Source organism: Rhinichthys klamathensis, unplaced genomic scaffold (assembly GCF_029890125.1).
Source record: "Rhinichthys klamathensis goyatoka isolate OS25496 unplaced genomic scaffold, OSU_Roscu_1.1 h1tg000160l_1, whole genome shotgun sequence".
Taxonomy (NCBI): domain Eukaryota; kingdom Metazoa; phylum Chordata; class Actinopteri; order Cypriniformes; family Leuciscidae; genus Rhinichthys; species Rhinichthys klamathensis.
This window is the reverse complement of record NW_026606694.1, coordinates 670,256-687,564: the sequence shown is the minus strand read 5'-3', so window position 1 is coordinate 687,564 and position 17,309 is coordinate 670,256. Positions and strand designations below refer to the sequence as shown.

The following is a 17,309-nucleotide window of genomic DNA, read 5'->3' as shown; positions in this document are numbered from 1 at the left end:
GTATTGAGGATTGCCGCGCTAATTTGCATATAGTGGTGTCCCATTTCATAGGGAAAGATCTTCAACTCCACTTCCCTCGTTGAGGGGACTTTACTTTCGAGGGCACTCAAAACCAAGTGAAAGTTTTAAGGGGGGAGAAATGGGACAGGGCCTAACATGTTTACTCCTAGGTATTACATTGTTATTAACAACTGTTATTTTGTGAATTCTAAAGTAATTGTAATCTATTTGTTTCCTCTGAAAATCCACTTTTGTTGATATCTAGTATTATCTATTAGATATCTAGTAGGATCTAATATTTTTAAGGATGGCCTCACACTAGTCAAACAAACCGGGCTCTGGGGGTCAAACGTGCTCGGGCACAGCTCAGATCAGATCATCTACTGTGAGTACACCCTAGGTTCCATCTTCTTTGTGGTTAGATCTGACACTTTGATCTATTTTGAAATGTATTATACTCCATTATTAGATTATCCAAGGCATGCATGTTACACTGTACACGTCAAGAGATTGTATTTCTGGTTGAACATTGTGTATCTAGTATAATAGAAGTCGACTAACTAATTAATAGATAGGCTAAGGTTTATGAAAAAAAAAGAAAAAAAAAACTTACCTTTGACAGGATTTATATATCTCCGGTTATTACGTCGTTGTCCTTACCCAGCTTTACATTGATTTCTGCATCTTTTAGAGGATTTGGTCCTCTGATCCGATGACTCAGTATCACTACAAAATATCATCAAGTCAATCTTTACAGATAAACAGTATAATATTAATATTAATAATATTAATATTATTTATAAACACTATAAATACAAAAATAAAAATAATACTACAAACATTTTGATGTTAAATATTCACTATTATGATGTTAAATATTTAAAAAAGCTTTTATCATTAGCTATGGCTCCACACTAGAGAGCTGCTTAATGGCAGAAAACTTTACTAAAAAGTTAGTAATTATAACTAAAAGCGACACTGAGATGCAAAGATAGAGTGTGAGACGATCCACGCATTTTAATGATAAGTTTGTGAGGAGCAGAGTAAGTTAACTTATTGTGAACAGAGCTGCTCTGGCATGCACACACGTAACGTAACGCATGTAAATAATTACATTGCATACTGTATAAACCTGCATTGCATATATTTATTTAAATCATAGGGTTTATTAATTCACAATAGCATTATGCTTTATTATAATTTAATAATAATTAAATGGGTTTAACATATAATGCAGCCTTGTAAACCGTCTAATAATGCTTTTAATGTTTCCTCGTCCGTGAAATTCGCGGCAGTTGTTTGGGTGAGAAAATAGCTCCAGTCTCAAGGCCGTGACTCCTCGTGTTAGGAGTGCACCTCAGCCGGCTAAACCTGCCAGCTCTCCCGCTCAGACCGCCGCGACCGCACAGACAGCGACATTATGCCTCGTTTCCACTGAGTGGTACGGTACGGTTCAGTACGGTACGGTTCGGGTCGGGTCGCTAAACCATGATCGGGGCTCGCGTTTCCACTGCCAACAGTACCCTACTTGATAGGCGTGGTGTATGCCGGAGAGAAGCGATCGACCTCATTTTCGCGCGAACAAAAGCGACATAGTAAACAACAATGGATGACAGACAGCAGATCTTGTTCTTGCTTCTCGGGATGTTTGTCACAAGAAACAAGCGCTGGCATTAGGCGTTTCTCAATACCAAGTAGCCACGCAAAGTCCGACTCAGGAGAATGATCCCGAGGACGCGAGTCCAGTAATTCTGCTGATGGAACAGCGCGTTCTTGAATGCGCCACTCAGCTCGCTCTGCTACTCCGGTTATGTACATTTTAGGCAACAATAAAACGAAATATGTTATAAAACACCACTCTGCTTCTTTTCGATTTAATTTAAATACATTTTAAACATTATAAGCACACAAATGTGGTTCAGGCAACGCATAGCCTATTGATTATATTCACTGCATGTATGTAACGTTATATTTATAACAAAACTAAATATAAAACACAATCCTGCCTCTTTTCGTTTAAATTTAAAAATATTAAACATATTCCAGGCAATGAATTGCATATTGCATTGGTACAAATGTTGCAATAAACAACATTAGGCCTACAGATGATCTTGTAATAAAATAAAATAAATGACAAAACTATCTATTTTTGGTGAATTTCAGTTTTATAATAATAGCCATTATAAAAGTATAAGTAAAAGGTACAAAAATATATACAGTAAAGCTTTAATCACAAAGCAAACAATTCAGTCAAATATACAAATTCAGCGCTCAAATAGCCTATATGAAACTTCACTTAGCCTTCTGCCAAAACGATTGGCCAGGGAACGAATTATAGATTCACGAGACCAAAGATCGCCTGTTAGGTCTGTACAAGACGAATTATATCTCATGTTTAACCACTACAGAGACGTCAGAGTCAGCGGCAAACATCAGAACGGCTAGCCGGGGAAAGGCTGCTCCAGGCGGGGTACTTGAGCGCCGAGCACCCGGTGATTGCTTGGAATGGATCTTCAAATGATCATAAATCTATAAATAAACCATGCACAGATTTAAGCTTTAAAAAACTACTTTCTCGCCTGAAAAACTCTTAAAACTACATTTCGTGACACAATAACAGTAGTATTATATTTTGTATGCTTCTAATGCCCTTGTAGCACGCGCAAGTGACGTTACTCTGTCAACCAATCACCGTTCTGCAGTGAGTCTAGCTCCACCTTTTAGTACCGTACCACTGTGCTAGGTACCCCAACGGAAGGGTACCCAAAAAGTGGTACGGTACGGTTCGGCTTTTTGGTACCATTCACAACTTTTGACAGTGGAAACGCAAATAATTGCGTACCGAACCGAACTGTACCTTACCGTACCGCTCAGTGGAAACGAGGCATTAGAGGAGATTGGGCTTATTCCGATGTCGATCTACTGTAACGTATTATTTGAACTTTGATAAACTATGAAAATATATATCGCAGAAGTATTTTCTTATTAGACGCAATGACCTTTTAGCAGTGTGCTCTGCCCAAGGCCACTTTATTTCACAACGATATATTTAATTTAAATTGTATTTTTTAATGATTACCACATTCGTTGCGATCTACATCATCTTTGCGTCTCAGAGCTGATTCTACAAGCAGTGCTCCTCTCACGCGCCATTACTACAGTTTAAGTGATTAAATTACATCAAATAAACATTTGACAACTGAAACTAACGCTGAGGAATCAAGGATTTCATATTTATGTAAAAAAAAAAGAAGAAGATATTATCAAGTACTTACTATTTCACCATAGATCCAGCTGCTGCGTTGTTCACTGAAGCGCTGCAAATCTTCTCTGCCGTAAACAACCTGCGTTAATTTGGCGCTAATGTGTGTGTAATTTGGCGCCAATGTGTATACTTTGCAATACTAATTCCCACCTACAGGGGCACTGTTCCGAGTACACACATACACATCATGGTTTAAGAGGACAGTGTTTGTAAAGGTTATAAAAAAGGTAGGGAGTGTCATAACAGTGCAATAGATACATTAATTAACACAAGTAGTAATGTAGAAAACATACAAGCATTATTTTTTATTATTATTATTATTAGTCAATAATTATTACAATAAAAAATTTCAGAATTACGAGGTCACTAAAAGTGGTCTCATAAACCGATTGGTCTTGTAATGCTGGTATGTAAACCCGAAAATTGGTCTCATAAACCACATATGCCTACACACACACACACACACACACACACACACACACAGACACACACACAAGTCAAATCACTTACATTTTATATGCAATATTGACTTTTTTCTGTTTCAGCAGTGAAACTAGTTAAACAAAGATCACAGCAGAACCATCGAGCATCTCACAGCAACGTGTTTTCTCATTACTGAATGATTCAGCATTTTGAACGAATCGGTTGACTCAAAGATTCAATGACCAATCCATAATCTGTCTCATTCATGAATGACTCAGCCGTTCGAACGAATCGTTCGAACAAATGAATCAATGACTCGCTCATTAAGACGGTCGCCTGGCGACACCTAATGACGGCTTAGTGATATGTTTAAAAGTATCATTCTTTCAAACGATTGTTAATTAACTCATATTTGAAACATAAGCTATATATATATATATACACACACATATATACACACAAAAATAAAATAAAAACACATTTGAAGCGTGTTTGCTTACTAAATTGTGAGCAGAACGAAAGTTGCAGCAAATATCAGCAACAGGAGTCAAATTTCATTAATCACGAGAGTGAAGAGCTGACTGAAAAGATGATGACGGAATAGGCTATTTTATGTAAAAGCGCCTATTTAAGCGAATCTATCATTGTACTCTTTTGTTGTTGTGTTTTCCGTGAAAAATAATAGACTATTGAACTCACAATTCAAGCAATTGGCCCCCGATATTGCACTAATTTTAAAGTGACACTAAAAAGTATGCGGCTGCAGTGGCATTCATTACGGTGCGCGTCCATGGCGACGAGCGAGCAAAACAGAGCGAACGTTTTTTCATTTCTACTTCCATAGAAATTCATTCGAGCGCACTGTGAGCGCCACCACTATAAATGTCCTTACTTTACTTTCACTTTTAACTTAGCGATATAAAAGCCCCCGGTGTTACACGTCAAATAACCGGTGAGAAAAAATTCTCGGAGTCACAGAGTAGGGTATAAACGGAGGTCGGAGCCAGCTGCAAATGGGTGGGTTAGCAGCAAGTAGGTGGAGCTTTAGCCGCAAGTGGGCTGTACAAACTTCCAGAGGATTTTGATTGGTTTATTTAGTATCACCTGTGTGTTGTAGTAGCTATTGGTTTATGCTCCACGGTTGGTGGCGGTAATGTGTAAGTTTTGTTGCGATCCATTAGAAAACAAAGAAGAAAATGTCAGCGTTCACAATCACATGTCAGCGTGCCGTTGAGATGAAGTAAGCTTGTTGTACAGTTTTTTAGTTTTATAAAAAAGCATTATAAGTTCTGAAAAAGACCATTTCATTATGGCGTTTGTACACTGTTTAGTCTTGATGTATTAAAAAAGAATAAGGGTAAAGTGTATCCAAATAAATTTCTGTAGTTTTTTTAGTAGCACACAAATTACAAAATCTGTAACGTGCATGATTTCTACAATTTGCTCTCCAGATTATGGATTCTGAAGACCATAATAAGGTATTGTGGCAGTGTAATTTTTGTACGTTTTAGGACTGCATTGATTTTCAAATTGTAAATGTCTTAAACGTTTTGTAAATGGATTTGATATTAGAATACAACTCCTAACTTAATTGTACAATGCATGCAATTCTTTTAAAACTTGTTATCATTGTAGTTATGCTTTTTTTCTCTGTAATCCACAATGTAATGTAATGTAATTGAAACATTTGTTTTAATATCATAATTATTTTATAAAATGTATTACTCATATCAATCAGTGAAAAAAAAATGTGAAACGCATGTTATTGTGTTTTAGGTTCACTTATCAGTGAAAGATGAGCAGGACACTCTTGAGGCGTACCAGTGCCTCAAGTGCACACAGTTTCACTGCCTGCTTTGTCCTAAGGACAATATCAAATTTGATGAGAACTTCCAGGCAACAGGCCACCTTCAGTCCCATTTATCTTGGGTGGTAGTACATGGGTGTAAGTTGACCAAAATATTATTGTTATATTCACTATGAATAGGAGATCGTATCCAATCGTAATCAATTGCTGTTACCCATTTAACTTTTTTTGTGTTTCTTTGCATATTATAGTATGCACTGTATGTTGTTCTGGGACAGAAGTTTGACTTCACTGAAGTAAGTATTTATTTTTTTGTAGCTACATGCATTTTAATATAATTGAAAATTATACTAATTCATTACTTTATGTACACAGCTAAACATGAAGAACATAAGAAAATGGTGGTGTGCCATCTTGCTTGAAAGTTTTTTTTAGAGTAAGTGTGAAAAAATTAGCTGTACTTTTAACACGTGGTGTTTTTAAGAATCCCTTAAAGAAGTGAAGAAATCTTGTTCACTCTGTAAACTGTTTTGGGAAGTCATGGAACGGAATGATTTAGTGACTCGCTCATAACACTACTTTTACTTTCAGTAAAAATATATTCTGCAGACCCTTTGAGTGAAAAGGAGTAGCAAAGTGTTTCAGTGATGATGAAAATCAGCAGGTGTAAACACTACTTGTACTTGCTCTATCAAACTCCTTTAATATCTGTTCTTAATACTATTAGGGGTTGGCAAGATTTTGAAATGTTGTTGTATTCATTGGTGAATACGTTTAAAAAAAAAAAAAATTATATTGGACCATTAATTAGATTTTTTTATTTTTTTATTTACAAAAGTCTTTACTGTAATTTCATTTGTGATCAATGTAATGCATCCTTGCATTCAATTAATTTTGATATTGTACTTGTTCTATTGCTTACTTTATTTGTTTTTGTTGCATGACAAACAAATTGTGGAAGACATGGGAGAAAGAGAAAACGAGCTGTTGTAGCTGGTATTGTCAGCTTTTTATATTTTGCTGATATTATTTTGTCAAATTAAAAATTAATGGATAATTTTTATCACTTTTTTTAAATTCTAATCCTCTTTCAGAAGAAGAAAAATGCACTGCACTCCCTGAAACCTATGGGAAGAAAAAAACTGAACTTGCATATGAAAGTAAGAACTTTGATATGAAACAAAGTACATATACTATGCTGGGTTTCAAATTATGTAACTATAATATTGGTCAGCTAATTTTAAATTACTTCATTTTAGCAGACCAAACCCCAGTTGTGCCCTCTGTTTTTAGCAAGGTATCCATAATCATTTTAATGATGATTTAAAATGTGTATCATAGAACGATTTTAATCCACTTATATTTTTCTTTAAGGATGAGCTGTTAAAAGACGATGACCCTCCATCATGCTGCATCTTCAAGGTAGTTGAATAATGTTATATAATGTGCTTTTTTAATAAAAAATTAACGGCCTGTGCTAACTGTTGCTATCTTTTCAGTTATCAGGAGCGTTGCTGAAGAACATACTACTTGAAGTTGTTCTTCAATAAGAAGATGCTGCCTACATGCCCCTGTCATTGGCTTGCTCAAGGTTCAGAATCAGGCACACTTCTTATGGCTAGAATGTAAATATTGACATTAAAAAATAAAACGCATAACAAGAACATCATTGATAATGTTAAATGTTATGTTCATTTTTTTCAGCTCAGGTTTTGCATGCCGGAAAAATAAGTCATCTCACTACAAACAGCTCTTCTGGAGGATGTACTCAATCTCCACTTGTTTGGAGTGTGGGTTTGAGTACAAATGCTGCACACCTGGTACGTTTTGTGTAAATTGGTGATGAATAAACTAGTTGTTAGTCTAAAGGAAAACTAAAAATCTAATTTACTTATGTCATCCCTTGGAGTTTAAAAGTTCTGGACACCATTCACTTGCATGGCATGGAGCTACAGAGCTGAGAAATTATTCGTAATGTTTGTAAATGTTCAATGTCAACTATAAACCCTAGTTCTTATTGTGCTTCTTGTGTATCCACCAGGTTTTGCTGGGAAGGGAAAGCAAGGCGAGCTCAAGGGCATTTATTCAGAAACCTTCCACCCTGGATTTTGCCGTTTTCACTGCATGCAGATCAGTTCTAATGAGCTGATATAGTGTACTTACAAATAAAAAATAAAAAAAAGACTAAAAATAATAAAATAAAATAAACACTTTTGCAATCAATTCTGAGTGACTTGTACATGATTTTATTCATTGAAAAAAATAGTTTATCCACCCTGAGATTTAAATGTAATATATGTGTAAAACGTTCAGAAGAACATTAGTCTGTATTTAAAAAAATAAAAATGCAGTAAAAATGGATGGTAACCTTTTTTTTTTTTTTTTACATTAGCGAAATGTTTTTCATGTATTTACACATTCACTTCACTGAGTCCAATTGCATCACATTTTAATGTTAATTTACTTGATACTGTAGAATATGTAGCTAATATTCAGAAATATGCTTGAAATAAGGCCTACAGCCTGATGAATTTAAAACACCATCACTTTAAGTATGGTAAAAAAGGTGTAAAGACGTGACTTCATCATTGACAGTGAGTGGTATTGGACACACACAATAATAACAAAGCTGTAAGATATCAGACCATGATGAGGAACGTAATATTTGATCGTTTATTTTCATTACTGTCGCTACTTCCTGCCATACTCATTCACCGCCGTCCTCGGCAATGACAGCTTGGGGATTTCCGCATAAGCTCCTCCCACTTGCGGCGTAAACTCCTCCTACTTGCACATTCGTGAAATCCCTCCTACTTGCGGCATAAGCTCCTCCCACTTGCGGCGTAAGCTCCTCCCACCTGCAGGTCTCCGGGCTGCAGCGATACATACATGGAGTCACATAGCAGCTACCTATATTTAAATACAACAGGCCTACCTGATTTTGAACACAAGAGGGCAGTATAGCCCTATGTATTATTTGATATATTTATTTTTTAACTGAATAGTGCATCCTGGCTGTTTTTAAACTTGTACATTATTCTTAAATTGAAAACAAGAATAAAATGGGTTTAGTTCTGATATTTGTATAATTTTATCTAGAAATAAATGGTGTATAATTAAATTTTTAGAAGATATGAGGCTTTTAGTGTTTATTTTTTTTTACATGACTTTAATCCCTCGCCATAGCAAAACAATTAGAGATATTCAATAGATATTCACAATTATGCTTCTTTAATGTATTTTCATCATGTTGAAAAAGTTTGGTGGGAATAAAATAAACCACTTAAGAGGAGTGGGTAAAAATGTAGAGCCTGGTTTTGCAAAACATCCACATTAAGACCAAAATAGCCCACTTCCTGTTGGGCTGGCTTAAAGTTGTTTGGCCCGATGAGATCTATATGTGTACAGAGTTTCATAATATTACATGCAAGTGTGTTTGATTTATGGACCAAATTTTCTGACCAAGTTAATTTAATTAATAAACTAATTATATAAAACTATTTTCAATGCACTACAATTCAACTGGTTATATGCCTTTACTTATTAATACAACTTATTTAAAAAATACAAGGCGTAAGACATTTTTTTTTCTTTTTTAATGCAGGCCAAACCACACAGCAGTCAAATGGTTAATCTAGCCCCCCTCCCCCTCCCCACACTCACAGACACACACACACACACATAGACGTAGGCTCAGAGAGAGAGAGACATAAAATGACAATTTTCAAACCAAAATATCTGACTTCCTGTTGGTTGGAGCTATTGAGTGTAAATTAGAAAGTTGTCTGGCTGGAGGAGAACAATACACATACCGATTTTTATTACTGTAGATAAAATCAATCCCCCCACTTTTGACAAAAGGTGGCGCTACTGAGCCCCTCACCACGCCCGTTTCTGAAACTCTGCACATGTCTACTGTCTAATAAATGTGATGTGTCTGTCGGGTTTCATGCAATTTCAAGTATGTTAAGAGTCTCAAAAGCATCAACAAAGAATAATAAAGTTTGATGCGTTGCCACGGCAACAGTATCTAAGATATCAATAATCCTTTCTCAGGTCTACATCTGCCGTGTGTCTACATTATACACATAAAGTTTGAAGCAAATTGGGTAAAAATAAGAGGGTGATTTCAAAGCCTTTAGGAAGTGACACACTTCCTGCTGCCAGTTGGTGGCGCTATAACTTTGACTCACAATAGTCACATCCATGTGATCGGACTCTTACAGCGAACACACTGCTGAAGTTTCATCAAGATCAGTTAATGTATGCAGAAGTTATAACACACTTCCTGTTTCCTTTATTCGCCATAAATTCGTTTCCTCGCCACGGCCAAACCGTTCGAGATATCAAAAATCCCCTGGCAACTTTTCATCCTCAATGTCTTGACTTCATGCTGACCGAGTTTCGTGGCGATTGGTTGAATTCTCTAGGAGGAGTATATCGAATTCCAGGGGCATACGCTTCCAAACAAACCATAATAGCCGACTTCCTGTTGGGCTGGGGTAAAAAGTAAAAGTACAAAGGATATATGAATCGATGAGATCTATATGTGTACCGAGTTTCATATTATTACATTCAAGCGTGTTTGATTTATGGACCAAGTTTTCGGACCCCGTTCCAGGGGGCGCTGTCGAGCCCCCCTGCCACGCCCGGGTACCAGCTTCAGCCCGGCCCTGATGGCCGCGGGTTCTGACCCGTGTGCAAAGTTTCAAGAGTTTTTGAGCATGTTAAGGGCCCCAAAAGTGCGCTGAGAGTCCCAAAAGTATCCAAAAAGAATATTAAAGTTTGATGCGTTGTCACGGCAACAGCATCTAAGATATCAACAATCCTTTCACAGGTCTACATCTGGCGTGTGTCTACATTATACACATCAAGTTTGAAGCAAATCGGGTAAAGCCTGTTTGATTTATGGACCAAGTTTTCGGACCCCGTTCCAGGGGGCGCTGTCGAGCCCCCCTGCCACGCCCGGGTACCAGCTTCAGCCCGGCCCTGATGGCCGCGGTTTCTGACCCGTGTGCAAAGTTTCAAGAGTTTTTGAGCATGTTAAGGGCCCCAAAAGTGCGCTAAGAATCTCAAAAGTATCCAAAAAGAATATTAAAGTTTGATGCGTTGTCACGGCAACAGCATCTAAGATATCAACAATCCTTTCACAGGTCTACATCTGGCTTGTGTCTACATTATACACATCAAGTTTGAAGCAAATAGGGTAAAGCGTGTTGGATATATGGACCAAATTGTCTGACCCGTTCAAGGGGGCGCTGTCGAGCCCCCCTGCCACGCCCGGGTACCAGCTTCAGCCTGGCCCTGATGGCCGCGGGTTTTGTCCCGTGTGCAAAGTTTCAAGAGTTTTCGAGCACGTTAAGAACCCCAAAAGTGCCCGAAAGCATAAAAAAGCATGAAAAAGCTTAAAAAAAGGAATATTAATGTTTGATGCATTGCCATGGCAACAGTATCTAAGATATCAATAATCCTTTCACAGGTCTACATCTGGCGTGTGTCTACATTATGCACATGAAGTTTGAAGCAAATCGGGTAAAAATAAGAGGGTGATTTAAAAGCATTTTGAAAGTGACACACTTCCTGCTGCCAGTTGGTGGCGCTATAACTTTGACTCACAATAGTCACATCCATGTGATCGGGCTCTTACAACGAACACACTGCTGAAGTTTCATCAAGATTAGTTAATGTATGCAGTAGTTATAACACACTTTCTGTTTCACGTTTCTCGCCATAATTTCGTTTACTCGCCACGGCCGAACCGTTCGAGATATCAAAAATCCCCTGGCAATTTTTCATCCTCAGTGTCTTGACTTCATGCTGACCGAGTTTCGTGCCGTGTGTTTGAATTCTCTAGGAGGAGTATTTCACATTCCATTGCATGTGTTTTCCAAACAACCCTTAATAGCCGACTTCCTGTTGGGCTGGGGTAAAAAGTAAGAGCATGAAGTATATATGAACCGATGAGATCTATATGTGTACTGAGTTTCATATTATTACATGCAAGCGTGTTTGATTTATGGACCAAGTGTTCAAACCCCGTTCCAGGGGGCGCTGTCGAGCCCCCCTGCCACGCCCGGGTACCAGCTTCAGCCCGGCCCTGATGGCCGCGGGTTCTGAGATGTGTGCAAAGTTTCAAGAGTTTTCGAGCACGTTAAGGCCCCCAAAAGTGCCCAAAAGGTAGTAAAATAATAATAATAAATATAGCTGCGAGCAGCGATTACGGGCCCAAGCCGGTGGCACCGCAACCCCGGTGCCTTTAGTTACCTAAAGGCACCGGAGTGGCGGTGCCGCCGGCTTTGGCCCTTCATCGCTGCTCGCAGCTATATTCATATATATATATATATATATATATATATATAAACAAGCCGGTGGCACCGCCACCCCGGTGCCTTTATATATATATATATATGTCTACATTGTTCAATCACGCCTCACACACACACACACACTTTTGCAGAGCCCACACCAATGCAAGCTCTATAGCACACATCTTCTCAAAGGTCAAAGCGGAGTTACGATATTGCCCGTCATGCACAGTAACCCTAAAGGCACCGGGGTGGCGGTGCCACCGGCTTGTTTATATATATATATATATCGTATTATTCTAACTTGTAAAAAACTATTAACTTTTGTTAATATTCAACCATTTCACAACTAACTTTTTTCCATAGATCAAACACAACATAATTATATGGTGGACTGAAACAAAAATTATTAATTAAATAAAATTATTGTTTTCCTCTGAAATAGCAAAAGCATCACACACTAGCTGTACCTGCTCTAAATAAAAAATAGTAATTCAATAAAAATACAAAATCGAACTAAATAAAATAAATTATTACAAAAACAAAATCAAACCAAAGAAAATATATCTTCGAAAAAAAAAGCGAGTGTCATGAGGAAAGGCGCCTCAGGAATCGTCAGGATTAACTCCATGTGTAAGGAATTTTGATTGATTTTATTTGTCACTTGAAAATTATTGTTAAATGTGTGCCTGCATAACTTTAATAAGATTTATTTTCTTTGATTTGATTTTGTTTTATATAATTTATTTATTTCGATTTTGTATTTTTATTTAAATACTATTATTTATTTAGAGCAGGTACAGCTAAGTGTGCGATGCTTTTGCTATTTCAGAGGGAAAAAAACACATTTTATTTCAAAAAGGCTTTTCAATTAAATAAAATGTTCAAGCTTTGTTTTCGTTTTATTATTTTGTTTGTTTTAAGCTTTGTTTAATTTATATTGTTAATCATCTGACACAAAACAAATGCATAAAGTATCATTTTAACTTTTAAAAAACTATTAACATTTGTTAATAGTACATTGCCTGTCTTTTGTTAATAGGACAAAACATAGTTATTATATTTTATAAATATATAAAATAAACATTTGTAATGAAATCGTTCAAAAAAATGATATTAGCATTGTTTTAAACTTTGAAACAGAAGTAGCGCAATGCCTGGCCACTCCCGCGCCGCCTCCTTTTCACAATCCGAGGGAACCGTCTCCGGAATATTAACCTCACTCCTAGAAGTCCAATTCTCATTATTCATGCCTCTTACCTGGGATTGATTGCACACACACACACACACACACACACACACACGCACGCACGCACGCACTCACACGCACACACACACACACACACACACACACGTGTCAAGTCACTTACATTTTAGATGCAATATTGACTGTTCTTCTGTTTCAGCAGCGAAAATAGTTAAACAAAGATCACAGCAGAACCATTGCATCTCACAGCAACGTGTTTTCTCATTACTGAATGATTCAGCATTTTGAACAAATTGGTTGACTCAAAGCTTCAATGACCAATCCATAAACATCTGTCTCATTCATGAATGACTCAGTCGTTCAAACGAATCGTTTGAACGAATGAATCAATGACCCGCTCATTAAGACGGTCGCCTGACGACACCTAGTGACGGTTTAGTGTTATTTGATTATACACTCAAAATATTCCACAACAAATCCTTTAAATTTAATGATATTCAGAACAGAACACGAATAAAAAAATAACTATAATAAAGCCAAAACGAAATAATTTAAAACAAAAGTAAAAGTAAGTGGTGTTAGGCTCACGTAAATCTCTCTTTAGAATCTAAATGTTGCAACATTTGCGATGTATTTGGATGCTAAACTATTCTTTATTACAGGCTTTGTACTTCACTCACGTTCCAATATCGACGGAAAAAATCATCCTCTTCACTTGTGCAAAAATGTGCTTGGAAAAATCACAGTGGAGCGGTGCTTACTGTGAATGATACAAATTGTACTACTGACTATTTCAACATAGCAGTGTAATTTGTATATGTTAGGTTGAATGTTTTATTATTGTGTGTGTGTGTGTGTGTGTGTTTGTGTGTGTGTGTGTGTGTGTGTCAGTGTATGTGTGGGGGTCTGGGTGGCTCAGCGCGATTGAACAGTGAAACATACTCCGTCATTTTCTTCATACAGGACATCATTCAAACGTCAAAGTGTTTACTTATATTTGTGTACACTCGCAATAAAACACAACATTGTGTTTTTGTTAAATAAATTAAAGTAATACGTCCCCCGAAATGGCGCTAATTTTAAAATGAAACTAAAATGCTCACGGCTGCACGGGCATTCATAACTCTGCGCGCCCACGGTGAGGGACGAGCAGAACAGAGCGAACGTTGTTTAGTTCATTCCTACTTCCATAGGAATTAATTGAAAAAGCTCACTCTACTCTGCACCATTATTAATGAATTGTGCAGACGTCCTTATTTTACTTTCGCTTTTTACCTGATTTTGAACACAAGAGGGCAGTATAACACTATGTATGATTTGGAAAAAAAAATTTTTTTTTGACTAAACAACCATTCTGGCTGTTTTTAAACTTAAACATTATTCTCTAATTGCTCTCACCATGCCCGTTTCTGAAATTCTGCACATGTCTACTGTCTAATAAATGTGATGTGTCTGTCGGGTTTCATGCAATTTCAAGTATGTTAAGAGTCTCAAAAGCATCAACAAAGAATAATAAAGTTTGATGCGTTGCCACGGCAACAGTATCTAAGATATCAATAATCCTTTCTCAGGTCTACATCTGCCGTGTGTCTACATTATACACAAAGTTTGAAGCAAATTGGGTAAAAATAAGAGGGTGATTTCAAAGCCTTTAGGAAGTGACACACTTCCTGCTGCCAGTTGGTGGCGCTATAACTTTGACTCACAATAGTCACATCCATGTGATCGGACTCTTACAGCGAACACACTGCTGAAGTTTCATCAAGATCAGTTAATGTATGCAGAAGTTATAACACACTTCCTGTTTCCTTTATTCGCCATAAATTCGTTTCCTCGCCACGGCCAAACCGTTCGAGATATCAAAAATCCCCTGGCAACTTTTCATCCTCAATGTCTTGACTTCATGCTGACCGAGTTTCGTGGCGATTGGTTGAATTCTCTAGGAGGAGTATATTGAATTCCAGGGGCATACGCTTCCAAACAAACCATAATAGCCGACTTCCTGTTGGGCTGGGGTAAAAAGTAAAAGTACAAAGGATATATGAATCGATGAGATCTATATGTGTACCGAGTTTCATATTATTACATTCAAGCGTGTTTGATTTATGGACCAAGTTTTCGGACCCTGTTCCAGGGGGCGCTGTCGAGCCCCCCTGCCACGCCCGGGTACCAGCTTCAGCCCGGCCCTGATGGCCGCGGGTTCTGACCCGTGTGCAAAGTTTCAAGAGTTTTTGAGCACGTTAAGGGCCCCAAAAGTGCGCTGAGAGTCTCAAAAGTATCCAAAAAGAATATTAAAGTTTGATGCGTTGTCACGGCAACAGCATCTAAGATATCAACAATCCTTTCACAGGTCTACATCTGGCGTGTGTCTACATTATACACATCAAGTTTGAAGCAAATCGGGTAAAGCCTGTTTGATTTATGGACCAAGTTTTCGGACCCCGTTCCAGGGGGCGCTGTCGAGCCCCCCTGCCACGCCCGGGTACCAGCTTCAGCCCGGCCCTGATGGCCGCGGTTTCTGACCCGTGTGCAAAGTTTCAAGAGTTTTTGAGCATGTTAAGGGCCCCAAAAGTGCGCTAAGAATCTCAAAAGTATCCAAAAAGAATATTAAAGTTTGATGCGTTGTCACGGCAACAGCATCTAAGATATCAACAATCCTTTCACAGGTCTACATCTGGCTTGTGTCTACATTATACACATCAAGTTTGAAGCAAATCGGGTAAAGCGTGTTGGATATATGGACCAAATTGTCTGACCCGTTCAAGGGGGCGCTGTCGAGCCCCCCTGCCACGCCCGGGTACCAGCTTCAGCCTGGCCCTGATGGCCGCGGGTTTTGTCCCGTGTGCAAAGTTTCAAGAGTTTTCGAGCACGTTAAGAACCCCAAAAGTGCCCGAAAGCATAAAAAAGCATGAAAAAGCTTAAAAAAAGGAATATTAATGTTTGATGCATTGCCATGGCAACAGTATCTAAGATATCAATAATCCTTTCACAGGTCTACATCTGGCGTGTGTCTACATTATGCACATGAAGTTTGAAGCAAATCGGGTAAAAATAAGAGGGTGATTTAAAAGCATTTTGAAAGTGACACACTTCCTGCTGCCAGTTGGTGGCGCTATAACTTTGACTCACAATAGTCACATCCATGTGATCGGGCTCTTACAACGAACACACTGCTGAAGTTTCATCAAGATTAGTTAATGTATGCAGTAGTTATAACACACTTCCTGTTTCACGTTTCTCGCCATAATTTCGTTTACTCGCCACGGCCAAACCGTTCGAGATATCAAAAATCCCCTGGCAATTTTTCATCCTCAGTGTCTTGACTTCATGCTGACCGAGTTTCGTGCCGTGTGTTTGAATTCTCTAGGAGGAGTATTTCACATTCCATTGCATGTGTTTTCCAAACAACCCTTAATAGCCGACTTCCTGTTGGGCTGGGGTAAAAAGTAAGAGCATGAAGTATATATGAACCGATGAGATCTATATGTGTACTGAGTTTCATATTATTACATGCAAGCGTGTTTGATTTATGGACCAAGTGTTCAAACCCCGTTCCAGGGGGCGCTGTCGAGCCCCCCTGCCACGCCCGGGTACCAGCTTCAGCCCGGCCCTGATGGCCGCGGGTTCTGAGATGTGTGCAAAGTTTCAAGAGTTTTCGAGCACGTTAAGGCCCCCAAAAGTGCCCAAAAGGTAGTAAAATAATAATAATAATAATAAATATAGCTGCGAGCAGCGATTACGGGCCCAAGCCGGTGGCACCGCAACCCCGGTGCCTTTAGTTACCTAAAGGCACCGGAGTGGCGGTGCCGCCGGCTTTGGCCCTTCATCGCTGCTCGCAGCTATATTCATATATATATATAAACAAGCCGGTGGCACCGCCACCCCGGTGCCTTTATATATATATGTCTACATTGTTCAATCACGCCTCACACACACACACACACTTTTGCAGAGCCCACACCAATGCAAGCTCTATAGCACACATCTTCTCAAAGGTCAAAGCGGAGTTACGATATTGCCCGTCATGCACAGTAACCCTAAAGGCACCGGGGTGGCGGTGCCACCGGCTTGTTTATATATATATATCGTATTATTCTAACTTGTAAAAAACTATTAACTTTTGTTAATATTCAACCATTTCACAACTAACTTTTTTCCATAGATCAAACACAACATAATTATATGGTGGACTGAAACAAAAATTATTAATTAAATAAAATTATTGTTTTCCTCTGAAATAGCAAAAGCATCACACACTAGCTGTACCTGCTCTAAATAAAAAATAGTAATTCAATAAAAATA

The 17,309-nt window shown here is 38.2% G+C and overlaps 1 long non-coding RNA gene across 1 annotated transcript; it reads left to right on the top strand.

Moving 5' to 3' along the window:
- Positions 1 to 5,564: 5,564 nt before the first annotated feature.
- LOC130091132 (uncharacterized) lies at positions 5,565 to 6,907 on the top strand. Its single transcript, XR_008807776.1, has 3 exons — positions 5,565 to 5,633; positions 6,755 to 6,792; positions 6,870 to 6,907. It is a non-coding gene; the product is annotated as an uncharacterized LOC130091132 (long non-coding RNA).
- The last annotated feature ends 10,402 nt before the right edge of the window (positions 6,908 to 17,309 follow it).